Source organism: Lycium barbarum, chromosome 6 (genome assembly GCF_019175385.1).
Source record: "Lycium barbarum isolate Lr01 chromosome 6, ASM1917538v2, whole genome shotgun sequence".
NCBI classification, from domain to species: domain Eukaryota; kingdom Viridiplantae; phylum Streptophyta; class Magnoliopsida; order Solanales; family Solanaceae; genus Lycium; species Lycium barbarum.
The window spans coordinates 77265496-77278814 of record NC_083342.1 but is presented as its reverse complement, the minus strand read 5'-3'; positions in this window follow the sequence as shown (position 1 = coordinate 77278814).

Genomic DNA, 13319 nt, shown 5'->3' with positions numbered 1-13319 from the left:
TCAGGAAAATATTGATGTGGAAATACGAGAGGAGGCCAAGGGCAAAATTAGAATTTCGGAAATTTGTTTCGGGAATTACAAAAAATGAGATTTCTAATGAATTGGGCTAAAAAGAAAATGAAAAAAAAAGTGAGGCCCAAATACAAGTGGTGGCCGGCCATGGATGAAAATAAAATGGGCCAAGCCCATGTAAATTTCATCCATGTGCTAAATTAATAAAAAGGGAGCAATTCTCAATTATTCAAGAACATTCAAGAGACAAAAAAAAAAGGAGGAGAAAAACGGCCAAGAGAAAGGAGAAATGAAAAGGAAGAGAAAAGAAAGAAAAAATTCCCAAGCTTTCAACCTTGATTCAAGACTTATAATTTTCTTGAATTCTTATCAAGTTCAATATTCTCTACAAAGTAGTACAATTATTTTGGCAAGAAACTATCTTTGGTGGCAAGGAGAACTTGTTGGAAAAGGTAAGAATGTTTATGTTCTTTTTATGTTATGAAGGTTTGTTTGTGTTGTAGTATATGGAAATGAGTAGAAACTATGAAAATATAGAAGTTTGCAAGTGGATGTGTATGTATGTAGTTGGCCGTATGTGAGCATGTTTGTGTAAGTAATATGAGTTGAATTTTTATGTTGAATTCTAGTTGTGGATATGGTGTAATTCATATTAGAAATAAAAGTGGAATGAAATTGATGGAAGTTGGAAAAAATAGATGTTGGCCGTGTGGTATGGGAATTGAAAATGAAAACGAATTAACTTTGTTTGATATGTTAATTGTGTTGATAGGGCCTTGTGAAGTGAATGGAAGAATAATGGTTTAAGCTAAAGAATTTGTTGTTAAGTTGTTGTCGGAAAGTATGTTGTTTTAGTATGATCTTATGAAATTAAGAAAAAGAAGTGATTAAGGTGTAAATTATGATTAATGTTGATGAACTTGGGAGGTGGAAATGTGTTATGAACTTGTATGTTAAAGATTAGAAGAATTGGATAAATTATGGCTTTGATGGAAAGTTTGCATGTTTTGTATATTTTGTGTATATATTGCAGAAATGTTAGGATATGCTTCCGAATGGTATTGTAATGATCTTGATTAATAATGAATGTGAAAATTTTGAGATTGAGTTGGAAATGAGAGTTATTGCACTATGTCGGAAGGAGGACTAATTAGTCTATATTGTGATTGTTGATGTTGTTCATGTTGTTGTTGTGTTGTTGTTGGTTGTTTTGAGCCGAGTTGAATCTCGGGGAGGCTATATGTATAGGGGAGATGCTGCCCAAATTTTTATAGGCAAGTATTGGTTAAGAATAGAATTTTTAAGTCTCATGAATAGTAATTGGTAAATGTGACCATTTGCAGTTTTTGGACGAAACGGGAATTGAGATTGGACGAGCGTAAGGCGCAACCAAGGTATGTAAAGCCTTGCCCTTTATTCTTTGGCATGTTCTAAACGTAGTAGGCTCGAACGCGAGCCTTAGAAACGACCCTGCTCCTCGGAACACGAGATTGAAATTGGCTCCAAATCCTTTAGTTAGATTGAACCAATTTTCCCTAAATTGCCTCCAAACTGACCTATAAGTATGCAACTTTCATAAATGGAACCGGAATGCCCTAAAACTCTCACGAATGACTCCATAAGGTCTATGATTCATAATTTGAGTTTACCACCTCGATTGACCCGAGGTGGGCCCACAGATTCCGAGACCTCCTACTATTGCTTTATTTGTTTTATATCTATACAGTGCTAAAAAGAAACTTTGGATTATTGTTCGGTTTACCAAATAATAAATGTGAAGAACCTGTATTATACTTTGATACGTGCTATGATTCTAGAAGCATGATTTGATATGACGAATCTTGCCATCCCCAAAAAGGGCATACAGGTATACTATGACTAACGTCCGACTCCCTTGAAATGATTTGTTACTTGAAATGTTCTAATGGTTAAGAAAAAAAAAAGAAGACCATCCTAACCATTCCTTTACACTTTATGGAATATTTGTTGTGTACGAACAATCTCGGAAGTTCTGCCTTGACATAATCCGTCGCAATTTACGAAAAGCACATCCTATGACTTATTGTTTGGTTTGTCTATTGAGTCTGGATTTATATGCATATGTTTCTGCATTACTCTGTTCGTGCAAGTCACAGTATGTCTTTTCACTGAGCCCGGGCCAGGACATGATCTCGTGCGCATTTCTCTGCATTACTCACCGAGTCCCTCGTACTTGCGGGCCGGGACACGTTGCTTGTATATGTTTACGATATGATGATACGGGGATGGCGGCCAGGATGGCACATGATGATTATTCACCGAGACCCGCAGTAGAGGGACGGGACACGTTATGTATACACAGTACATGATTCTGACATGCATGATTTCACCACCGAGTCCCTTAGCAAAGGGCCGGGACACGCTATTTGCATATATGATATATGATTTTGTTATACATGATTTCATCCACCGAGTCCCTTATCAGAGGGCCGGGACACGTTATATGTGTTTATATGATATTATACGACTTGGCATGCATTATCTATGCTTTGACATTACTTTTCTGAGGTCTCGGATAAGGTATTCACCTTTTGTACTTCGGACTCTGGCTATAGCTACGTCTGTCTTATTCTGGATCTACGACTCCGAGTATGATTCTGCTATCGATATCTTTGTACCTCCGGCTCTGACTGTGGTCCTGACAGTTATCATTCTCTACTTCTGTTCTTGATTATGATTTTATTTTGTTACATTTCCGCTTTACATACTCGGTACATTTTCCGTACTGACCCCCTGTTCTTCGGGGGCTGCGTTACATGCCCGCAGGTACAGACGCTCCTTTTGATACGCCATCAGCTTAGGACACCTGTTCTGCTACCTGGGAGTGCTCCTGTTGATTCGGAGCTTATATTTTGGTATATATATATCTTCTGTTGTTCTCATCTTCTGTACATATGGTCATTTGGGGTACGGCGGGGCCCTGTCCCGTCATATGGTTCTGTCGGTCAGTTTAGAGGTCTGTGGACATGTCGGTGGGTTATGGTCTCTCTGTATGCTTATGTGTATATGTTGTTTGGGCGGTCCCATACGCTGAGGCGGCCGGTCCGCATATGTTTATACGTTGCCTTGTTAGCCCTGTGTGGCCTTTGCTGGTGTTTGCTGTGTGCAGGATTATTCTGAATAGTCCGAAAAACAAAGGAAACTCTGCCGAGATTTTTCTGGAAATTGTCAAAATTTCGAATATAGCCTTGTCGACTTCTGCTATATATTTGAATGCGTTTGATAGAGGGGTTTGGGTGCCCAGATCGGGCACTAGTCACGGCCTACGGGGTTGGGTCGTGACAGTAATATGATTGGAGAAGGGTTTGGAGCTCTCAGGACTAGTGGAAATGTGAGAAATGAAATAAAAGAACAAGGGTCATCTATTAATACAAAAATTAAAAAGCTACCCGATGGACTTATACGGAACACTTATACGGTCCGTATAATACTATACGGTGTGTATAAGTGGACCGTATAACATCACCATGAAAATATCCCTTTCAGTAAAGGTCATTTTATACGGACCGTATAAGTGGTCGTATAACTCACAGTTATCTGAAACTTTCTCTCATTGATTCGCTTGACTTCCAATCCTTGTGGAACCTTCTTGGCACTTATATAACACTTCATTAACCATACAATAGGCCCTATAACAGCCCCTCAAGACACTACTAAATACGTATTAACTCTATTATAGCGAAATCCTTTCCGAACACGACTTACATTTCACTTCCTTTAACAAACTAAATTTCACATATTCATATGACTTCAAAATCTTATAGTATGCACTTTAAGATCTCTAATACTTCCCTTGATCTCGCAAGGGTTTCATAATCACCTTAAGCTCACATTAGTCTATTCACAAGACAACAAATCTAAAATTTCCAAGGTGTAACAATATATCGATGGTGGTCATTAAGGATGAAGCCTCCAAGTAAGAGTTTATCTTTTCCCTTATGTCAAAGTCAGATTTAGACGATAGTGACGAGAGTTATGAAGTGGAAGAGGTAAATTTCTTGGAGGTAAAGAAAAACCTGAAAGCCTACTCTCTAAATAAACTCATGTCACTATCAGGTGCGTTAATTGATGCCTATCATGCCTTTATTGCTGAAAAGGATGCATTAAATCTTGAAATCGGTAATTTCGAACTTGAAAGAGACAATTTGTCGGTATTGATTGGAGAAATAAGAGAGTAGGTTGATAAGATCAATCAGCTGAATATTATCCTAGAAGGTCAAATAAAAGGGGATACAGGAGCGTCTCTTAAAGGGAAGGGTGAAGCTAGTAAAATTTACTTGGAGCTTGAAGATAAGATCAAAAAGGCAAAACTAAGTCTCACTACTGAAGTCGAGAGAAGCAAGCAATTGAAGGAACACCTGAACAAAATTAAGTTTGATCTTGATAAAACTCTCTAGTGGACCTGGACTTCTGACGTAATTACCTCCATGTACAAGAGTAAAGGAAGCGGTAGGGAAGGGATTGTTTACAAGAAGACACCCTACAATCTCCAAAGCAAGTATTTCTCCACCACTGAAAATTGGTTGTGCACTCATTGCGGGCGAGAAGGTCACTACAAGGAGTCTTGCAACACAAGAATTGAATCTTTTCAGAGGAACAGAGACTTCATCAAAAGAAAAGTAAATTTGGGCACAAAAGGAACTAGTTCTCAAAAGAAAGAACCTCAGAAGAAGAAAGGGAATGTGCTGCCTGTTTGGGTGAAAAGGAACTTGATCCATGCCTTCTACAACTATAAGGGACCCAAGCTGGTTTGGGTTCCCAAATCCAAACACTGACATCATGTGCAGGTTGAGGAGAGAGAAAAGGAAGGTGGACATGACAGAAGAAGGGGTATGCAAATATGGGAGGTGGAGGACAACATATGAACAAAGTACAGAACTGCTGCTCAGCACTGTCAAAAGTATCCAGAGACCCGATGTCTCTATGACTCAGGTTAGTAGTTCTTTCAATACCTTCATATGTTCTGAACTATTTAAGTGCCAAGTCGGTCAAGCGCCTTCTAATTCAAATTTCAAACCTCAAGTCTTCCAATCGATGCTTCACTTCTGACCCAATCTATCTCGTCTCTCACACCTGTCCTAAAATGTCATCTCAAACACCTTAGAGGCATCTCTTGTGTCTTTATCTCTCTTCACTTACCAAAAGTGTCAGACCGTCGAATTTCTCATTCTCTCTTCTGTCCTATACAAGGCCGTCAGAACCAACTCCTATCTCATCACTCTTACCAAGTACAAATGTCTCAAAACCCTGTTGACACCTAATTTTTGACCTCCCCTAATATATTTTAATTACTCAGAGTCCCTGGGTAATCAATAAATGAGCTGAGCATTTCTAAAGCCTTAAATGATTTTTATTAAATTGTGTAGGTTAATATGTTTTCCCTTAAATTAATAAAAGAGACTTTCATGCATCATAAATTTATTTTGAAATTAATGAGTATTTTTATAAATATTTTATGAGATTTTATTAGAAAAAGAAGAAAAGAGAAGAAGGATTTTCATTAAATTAGTTATTTGAAAACTATCTGATTTTTGTGAATGCCTCATTTTTAATCTTTGAAAAGTTTGAGTAATTTGAATAATTTAGATAATTAAGCATTTTAACCCTTTAAATTTCTAATTTTTTATATAATCTGCAGGATTTATCAAAAATAGGTATAATTACCCATAATTGTTTCAATTAGGTCAATTAATTGATTAAGTGGTGATTATTGTAAATTGATCTTTTACAAATATATTTTTTAATTAAATTAGCCAAATCATGATTTACAAAAATTAGAGTTATTTTGCAAAATAGGTCTATTAATTTTTTATTTCAAATAAACCAGTTTAATTAATTTATTTATAATTGCTAATTATATAGTTTAATGTTTTAATTATATTGCTTAATCCATTTTAGGCCCATAAATAATTTTGATCGACTTTTCTTTAACTATTTTAATAAAATAATTACAGCTTAATTTTTATATTAATACTTTTCAGTTTTAATGTTTTCTCTAAACTACTTGTTTTGTATGTGCACGTGTATACATCAAATATACATATACATATACACAAGGTATATGCAGATATACACTAGGTGTATACAAGAGAGCCATTTAAATTAAGACACCGATTTGGACTGAGTCAAGCCCAAACCATGCTGTGACCCGACCCAAAATCCTTTAATTCAAAAAATATCATGCGTTCACGCCCCTCCGCCCCCTCCCCCCGCCCCCCCCCCCCCACCCCCCCACCCACACAGACACCGCTCATTTCTCATTTTTCTTTTCTTTCTACCCTACCCCGCCTCTCTCTCTCTCTCTCACACACACACCATTTCTGTGAAACCCTAGCCGCCGCACTAAAATACTCACCTCTCTCGTGCCAAAAATGGCACGTGCACAGATCTGGACTGACATGCGCAGTAAGTATATGCCTGTAATGGCAAAAGTTTGACGTTTACTCAATTTTCATACTCTAGTCTACCCGAATATGGTAAAATGTTCCCATTACTATATTGTTTTCCAAATTTTTTTCAAGATCGTTTTTACTTGTTGGTTTTACGATTATTTTTGTTGGTATTTTGCTATTTGTCCATTTTCATTAGGCCAGATCAACCCAAGAGGGCTAGATCTGGCCGTGTATTTACTTGTGTTGATTTAAACCATTGGTTTGTTGGTTAATCTTTGTCACACACTGGTGTTTGTTGGTTTTATTCTAAACTTCGGGCTTCTATAGTCATTGCACAAAAAAAAATGAGGAAAAAAAGGTCTGGTTTTTGAGAAAAAGGTCAAAAACTGAAGAAACAAAATAGTAAGGAAAGAGATATAAAAAGAATTTTAGAAAAGGGAAGTGAAAAACTTATATTTTTTCAAAAGACTTCCTAGTAAAAATAATTTTAGAAAAGCTAAACCAAAGAGTTGGGTTTTAGTTGAAATATTTGGTCCTTATGTGCTTTATTTTCTTTGTGTGTGGCTAGGTCTATTGATTTGGAAGCACAGAGGCTCTCAAATCCATTCTTCCCTTGGCTGCGTGTGTAAAAGGTAAATCTTAATTTAGTTATTGCATTTATCTAGCATGTAATATTCTGCTTAGTTTAGATTTGTTTGTAGATTGATTATGATTACATGTCTATGTCTTGTTGGGTTCTGTACTTAGGGGATGATTCTCTAGGTAAAAACATAATAAGGATAAATGGAAATGTCATGTTAAAGTTCTTTAAAAAGGGAAGGATCGTTGTTGAACTGTTTTGGTCTTGTTTGTTCATAAAGTCCTAAGACTTTGTGAAGTTATAAATGGGGTGCTGGGCAGGTCCCTTTCCCTTTCCCGTTGCCTGTCTTCTTGAATTATTGTTATCTTACTAAGCATGACCTTGAATATAACAAAGGTGACTAGTCTAGCTTAACTTTAAAAAGAGGATAGCGGAGGTGAGACAACCTATGTGTAACACAGTTAGACATGGTTGTATTGATAACAGCGTGTGTTTGCGATTTCAATTAAACATGATCATTTTCTAGTCAATCATGAATTACTCTCTTTGTGAATTTAAGTCTGTTGGCAAAAAATCTTAATTAGACTGTTGGAATTCGACCAGTGCTCCAAGATATAGCCTCTGATGTTTCCTTTTATTAAGGGGGGGGGGGGGGGGGGGGGGGGGGGATTAAATGGATGGAAGAAGGTTCAGATAAGAATATGCACCTTTTATGTTAAATCTTCAAGTGTGATAGTGGGGTGACCCATTTCTCCTTTCCTCTTAAATAGTCTTACACTTGAAATAGAATAGAACAAGGCAGGCTGATTGTTGTTTGTTGTCTAATAATGGAACAAAAGTGAAGTAGGATCATGCCCCAAGTTTATGGTTTTCTTGTTTGTTCATGGCTATGACTGTGCTTGTATCATCACCAAAGATAGACTACGTGTGATCACGTGTGACTTGTGACAAGTGTGTGCTAAGTGTCCATGATTTATGACAGAGATCCTAGAAGCTATTGTAAACATGATACCTAAAATGTCAATCCTGTTTTTCTTGATTTTCTTAAAGTTGTTTTATCTTGTGTGAATTTGTCTGTTCATGCACATGGTATTCATAACTTGACTTAATAGTCTACATAATAGGCTCCACATCTAGTAGTAACTCATCTCCCTAAATGTGTAGAATCTAATGAGAAGGTAAAGGAAATAGGGAAAGTAGTAGAGACTATAGGGTCAAGTCTTCATCTGAAGCCAACTAGAATTGATATAGTTACTACATAATTAGTAGAACAACTGCCAACTCTGCCATCAAGTCATGTTGAAGCTAAAAAAGGTATGGAACAAAGATTGAAATGAAGGTAATCTTAAAAGGGAGGTCTGTTTCATTTGTTTGTGACTCTTGGTTGACACTGCTTTGTTAATTGGTTTTACTTGAAGGATGAAGTAGTCTGTCATGAAAAGTAAATGACTGATATATCTTGCTCTTGAATCTGTGATTGTCTTCACCCATATGTGAGCCTAAATTTGGCAAAATGACCTGAATGTCAAATTTGTGAGTCTAAGTATTGAAAGAAAAAATGAAAAGAGGCAATTTGATTTTGATTTGCTCAAGTTCTGAATAAGTTAGATTAAGGTTTTACTCTGGAATATGACTATCCTCTTTGTTCTCCTATGTGGGTAAAGCAATTGTTATAGTAGTGATAATCCATCGTTTGTAGCTGCCTAGACTTAAAAGGGTAGGTACAGATAGAAAGAAGACCTCATGATAATAATTTAAGTTAAGAGAAATGTGAAGAAATGGAATAGAGGAAAGTGGTATTTAAGAATAAAAAGGGGAAATAATTTGATTGCTGATTTGTAAACTGGCTAATGTCATTTAGAGTGTGACTGAAAAGAGGGATGATAAAAAGGTATGGTTGCATGATTTGAGATGAAGACCACTTGACTAGATAGGGAAGGTCTTTTAAAGACACTTAGGAGAGAATTGAGAAAGGGTCAAGCATTGTTGAAATGGGGTATAGCCTCACTCCTCTACATATGGGGTCATCTTGTCACATTTTTGAAATTGTTGAGTCTTAAAGAAAATGGATTGCTTATGCATTTATAATGACCTGATTGAAGTGATTCGACTTTGTCTGTTGTGTCTGCCTCATTATTCCTTAGGGAGATGTTTAGACTTGTTGGAATCTGAAAGTAAAACTGGAAAAGAAAGTTTTTTTTTGGTTTTGGATACTGCCTATCTTGGTAAATAAAAATGGAGGAACCTTTCCCCTTTGTGAAAAGAATTTGGTGACCCATAACAGCTTCCAGCAAATCAGGTTTATAATTTGGACAATATGTATATCCTGTGTATATTTGTGATTGTAAACTTTGTTTTGAAAAATGGTCTGCTACTTCTTTTTCACCCAAAGCCTTAGTAGGTGAATCTTTGAAGGGTAAGAAGACCTATAGTGCTATTGTAATCAGGGCAGCAGGGTAGATTAATGGGGAGGGGTATATTTGGTCCCTTTTTTCTATATGATTCTTTGAACACTAAAGCCATGCTTTCTTTCTATCTCTTTTTTCTGAATCAAGTCATATGGACCTTGAAACAAAGAACCATGTAATAGATGAAGTTGGTCTCATTCTAGACATGTTAAAATGAAGTTGTTTTCCTCATGTACATATAAAGTTTGAAATCTATGACACTCAGTCAATTTTCAAAAAAAGGTAAAAGTTTAACAATCCTGTCACAGCTAAGATTGAGTGCATCCTTTAAGTCAGCTTAAATTTCCCTGCTAATAATATAATATCAAGAGAAGGGTCAGGACATTTAAAATGAAGAACTTGAGATCCTTATGCATTTTGGGACTGCCACATGCATACTTGCTTATGCCATTTAAAAGGGTGTCACTGATTAGACTTAGGATTCATGTACCCAATATGAAAACTTAATGACTTAAAGGGCCTGGACAATTGGTTCTACAGATGTTTCTAACTTGGTCTCCAGTGTTTCATTTGACTTGAATTATATTCTGTGAGAAAATATACACTATTGGGAGACTCTAGCTTGTGCTTGTCTGGTTTTGATTGTGCCATGCTATTAAGACTATAATGTACACCTACCTACTCATCTTGCTTTCATAAGAAAGAACATCTAGATTTGGAATACAATGTCTTGAAGATAACCAAGTATTCACTTGAAGTGTCCATAAACTTTTAGAAGCCATTTGGGAGTTAGGCTCATGAAGTTGTAGATACACCTTATGTATGTTGAATTTTTATGATGACACTATACTCAAAGGATGATTTTCCTTTGTGCTCTTATAAACTTTATCACATCTGTTTGATCCCATGTAGCTTGGAGCTATCTTTGATTAATTTGTTGTGATTTGTTTGGATAAGTTAAGTCTGGACTGTGATGTGCTCATAGAAACTACTTATGTCTCATGCCTGAGTTGTGTTTTCTCTTCACTGGTCTGTATATTAGGTATATTTCATTTTGCCCTAGGCCATGTGGGGTGCATACGAAGCTGTGTTTTCTTGGGTTGTGGTTTGAGATGCATGTTAGGTAAAGGGGGGTATAGTTTGAGCCCTTCCCGGATGACCAGCCATGCCAGACGTTCATGAAACCTCTTGGAACTTGTGCGACATTCGGATGAAAGGGGGGGTGATGACTTGACCTTCCACCACCTGATTTGGGTTGTTTGAGTTTGAGGACATAGAACACATGTGATTCACATGGTCTTTCGGGTAAATGCGATATACTGTGTATATATATGTCGTATATTCACACATAGAGATGGATTCGTAAACCAGTGGCATACTTTGCAGATATACGTATATATTATATATGTGATAGGGACAGAAAAATATAATCTAACCGGGATCCTATCCTTTGTTTTTCCCCCCTCCTCCACTGCATGGCCACTCGGGCCGAGGTCCAGCCACCTTGTTGGGCTAAAAGCCCAATAAGGAATACATCCTTCAAACGTCTTTGAGTCCAAAAAGAAGAAAGGGAAGCTAATATATTGAAGGCCCAATCATGGGTAAAAATGATACGAAGGCCCAACCATGGGTGAAAATGGTTGGGGTTTGATACACCCCCATTTCATTCATTTCCATCATATTGCTGCTATATTTTCTTCTTGTATTTTGTTGCTTGTTAAGCCAAAAAATTATTGAACCCTTTATAATGAATTAGGCATCTTAAGAAAACAATACATATGCCGTTTAGTTTTGACTCTAGCACCTGATTTTGTTTAAATTTTGGGAATGCGTACTGATTTTGAATAACATATATATTTCAAAAATAGGAGATAGTCGCTACAATTTGAATAAGCAATAAACTGGAAAAGGTTCCAAACATGCGAAAATGGTAAACATCTTGTGTGAAAAACATAGAGAAAAATAGACTAGGCAAAAGGCCCTACTTGACAAAACAAATTGAAAGCGTACTTTTCTTGGCTTTGGTAAACAACTTTGACATTTTGGGCTGTAGCCCACTATACTTTTCTCAAGAAAACGTATATTCATTGAATTGTTTTGGGTTAAAACCCACTCGGCTTAGTATTTTGAAACAAAAAGAAACGAAAGGGTCTCTTTTAGGCTAAAATAAAACCCACTTGATTTTTTATACAAATTTATTGTCAAATAAACTATAGACCAAAGGCCTATATTTCGAAACAGTTAGGAATAAGGATTGATTTGGCTAAATCAGTCCATATATTGTATTTTTTCAGAAAACCCAAACAAAGTCATTTTTAGTCTTAAAACCCACTGGGCCCTCCTTTATCAAACCAGTCAATATTTTCGGGGCAAAGGCCCGCAATTTTAATAAACAGACCAGGCATTTTGTTGTAAAAATTGTTTTACTTAAAAGGAAGTTCTAATCCCTTAAAATAAAATTGGGACTTAGTTGTAGAATAGATAAATAAATGCAAGTATGTTTATAAACGAGTATACATGGGATTCTTTGATCACGGGTATAATCCACCTTTTCTCCTAAAAAACCAATCACGTGAAACATCCAAAAAGTCCTTTTTTCTTAAAAGTCCAAACAAATTGAATTACACTTAATTTATAATATTTTAGGTAAGGATATTCTGAAAGCATACTAGGCGGATTGACCCGGTCCACGTGTGAGTAAAGCATGGATAAAATTTGGTTACTAAAGTCCACTGGATAAATGAACTTTCTATTTATACTATGAGAAAGAAACTACCATCCTTATATATAAAAGGAATTAATTATACCCGGATATCATAAATCCGAACCTAAATACCCTGTATATAAAGGGGATATATTCAGCTCTTTTAGAAAATGATATGCTATATGACAAATCTTTTGCGAGAAATAAACACTAAATAAACAGTTCATGCAAATACTCACACATTAGAACTCGAAGGTCAACCGTATAGTACGGATCCTTAATACTAGAGTGTCTAACACCTTTCCTAGGGGATCACCAGAACCCTTACCTAGAACTTTGGATTAAGAAGAATTTTTCACGGTGTATGAATAAACCCTTTAAAACTGGTTTTCCTAATTTCCTAAAAAATTAGGTGGCGACTCTTTTAAAACAAAGTTCGAAAGAGCACCAGCGAGTTCGAAGTAGCTTTTCCGAGCGCTAACCCCGCCTGCGAAAATACGAACCGTAACAGATGGCGACTCCACTGGGGACTTAAAGGTTCTAATCATAAGGGTTTCAATATAATGTGGGTATGTTTGCCTTAACTGTTTATGTGTTTACATTCCCACAAATATCAATTGTCATTGCATGCATATCATAACTCCGCCACTCCTGGCATTTATTTTACATTTTATTCCATAGGCGACTTCCCGGAGCACACGGTCGTACCTTCACTAAAAAGCCAAATACTTTTTTTGGAACCGTTATGAGGCGGGGTTCGTTCGTGATCGTTCAACAGCCCTGACGATTCAGCCCCAGTTGTCCGTTCGATTTTCCGGTCTTTTATGAAAACCCACTCTAGTAAAACTAGGATAGAGCTAAGCTAAATCCCTGCTGAACTAGAGCATTCATACCTAGACGAGCTTTGGGTATCTCAGACCTACCTAAAGCTCATTAAGGAAAAGTACCCTGTGTCCGGACGGTCTATGACCCGAAGAACACCGCATCTCATTTATATGCTATGTGGAAGCATGTTTAGTACCTATGTGATGAACCATTGACTCTGTAGGGGTGAGGGAATCCTAATGGTGTTTTATTTTGTAGATGGAAGGTTGCATCCGTTTTGACATAATCGTCGAGGCTCCAAATCTGTTGAGGGTTTGGTGGGCATGGTTAGGGTTGCTCACAAGAAAACAATTAGCTGC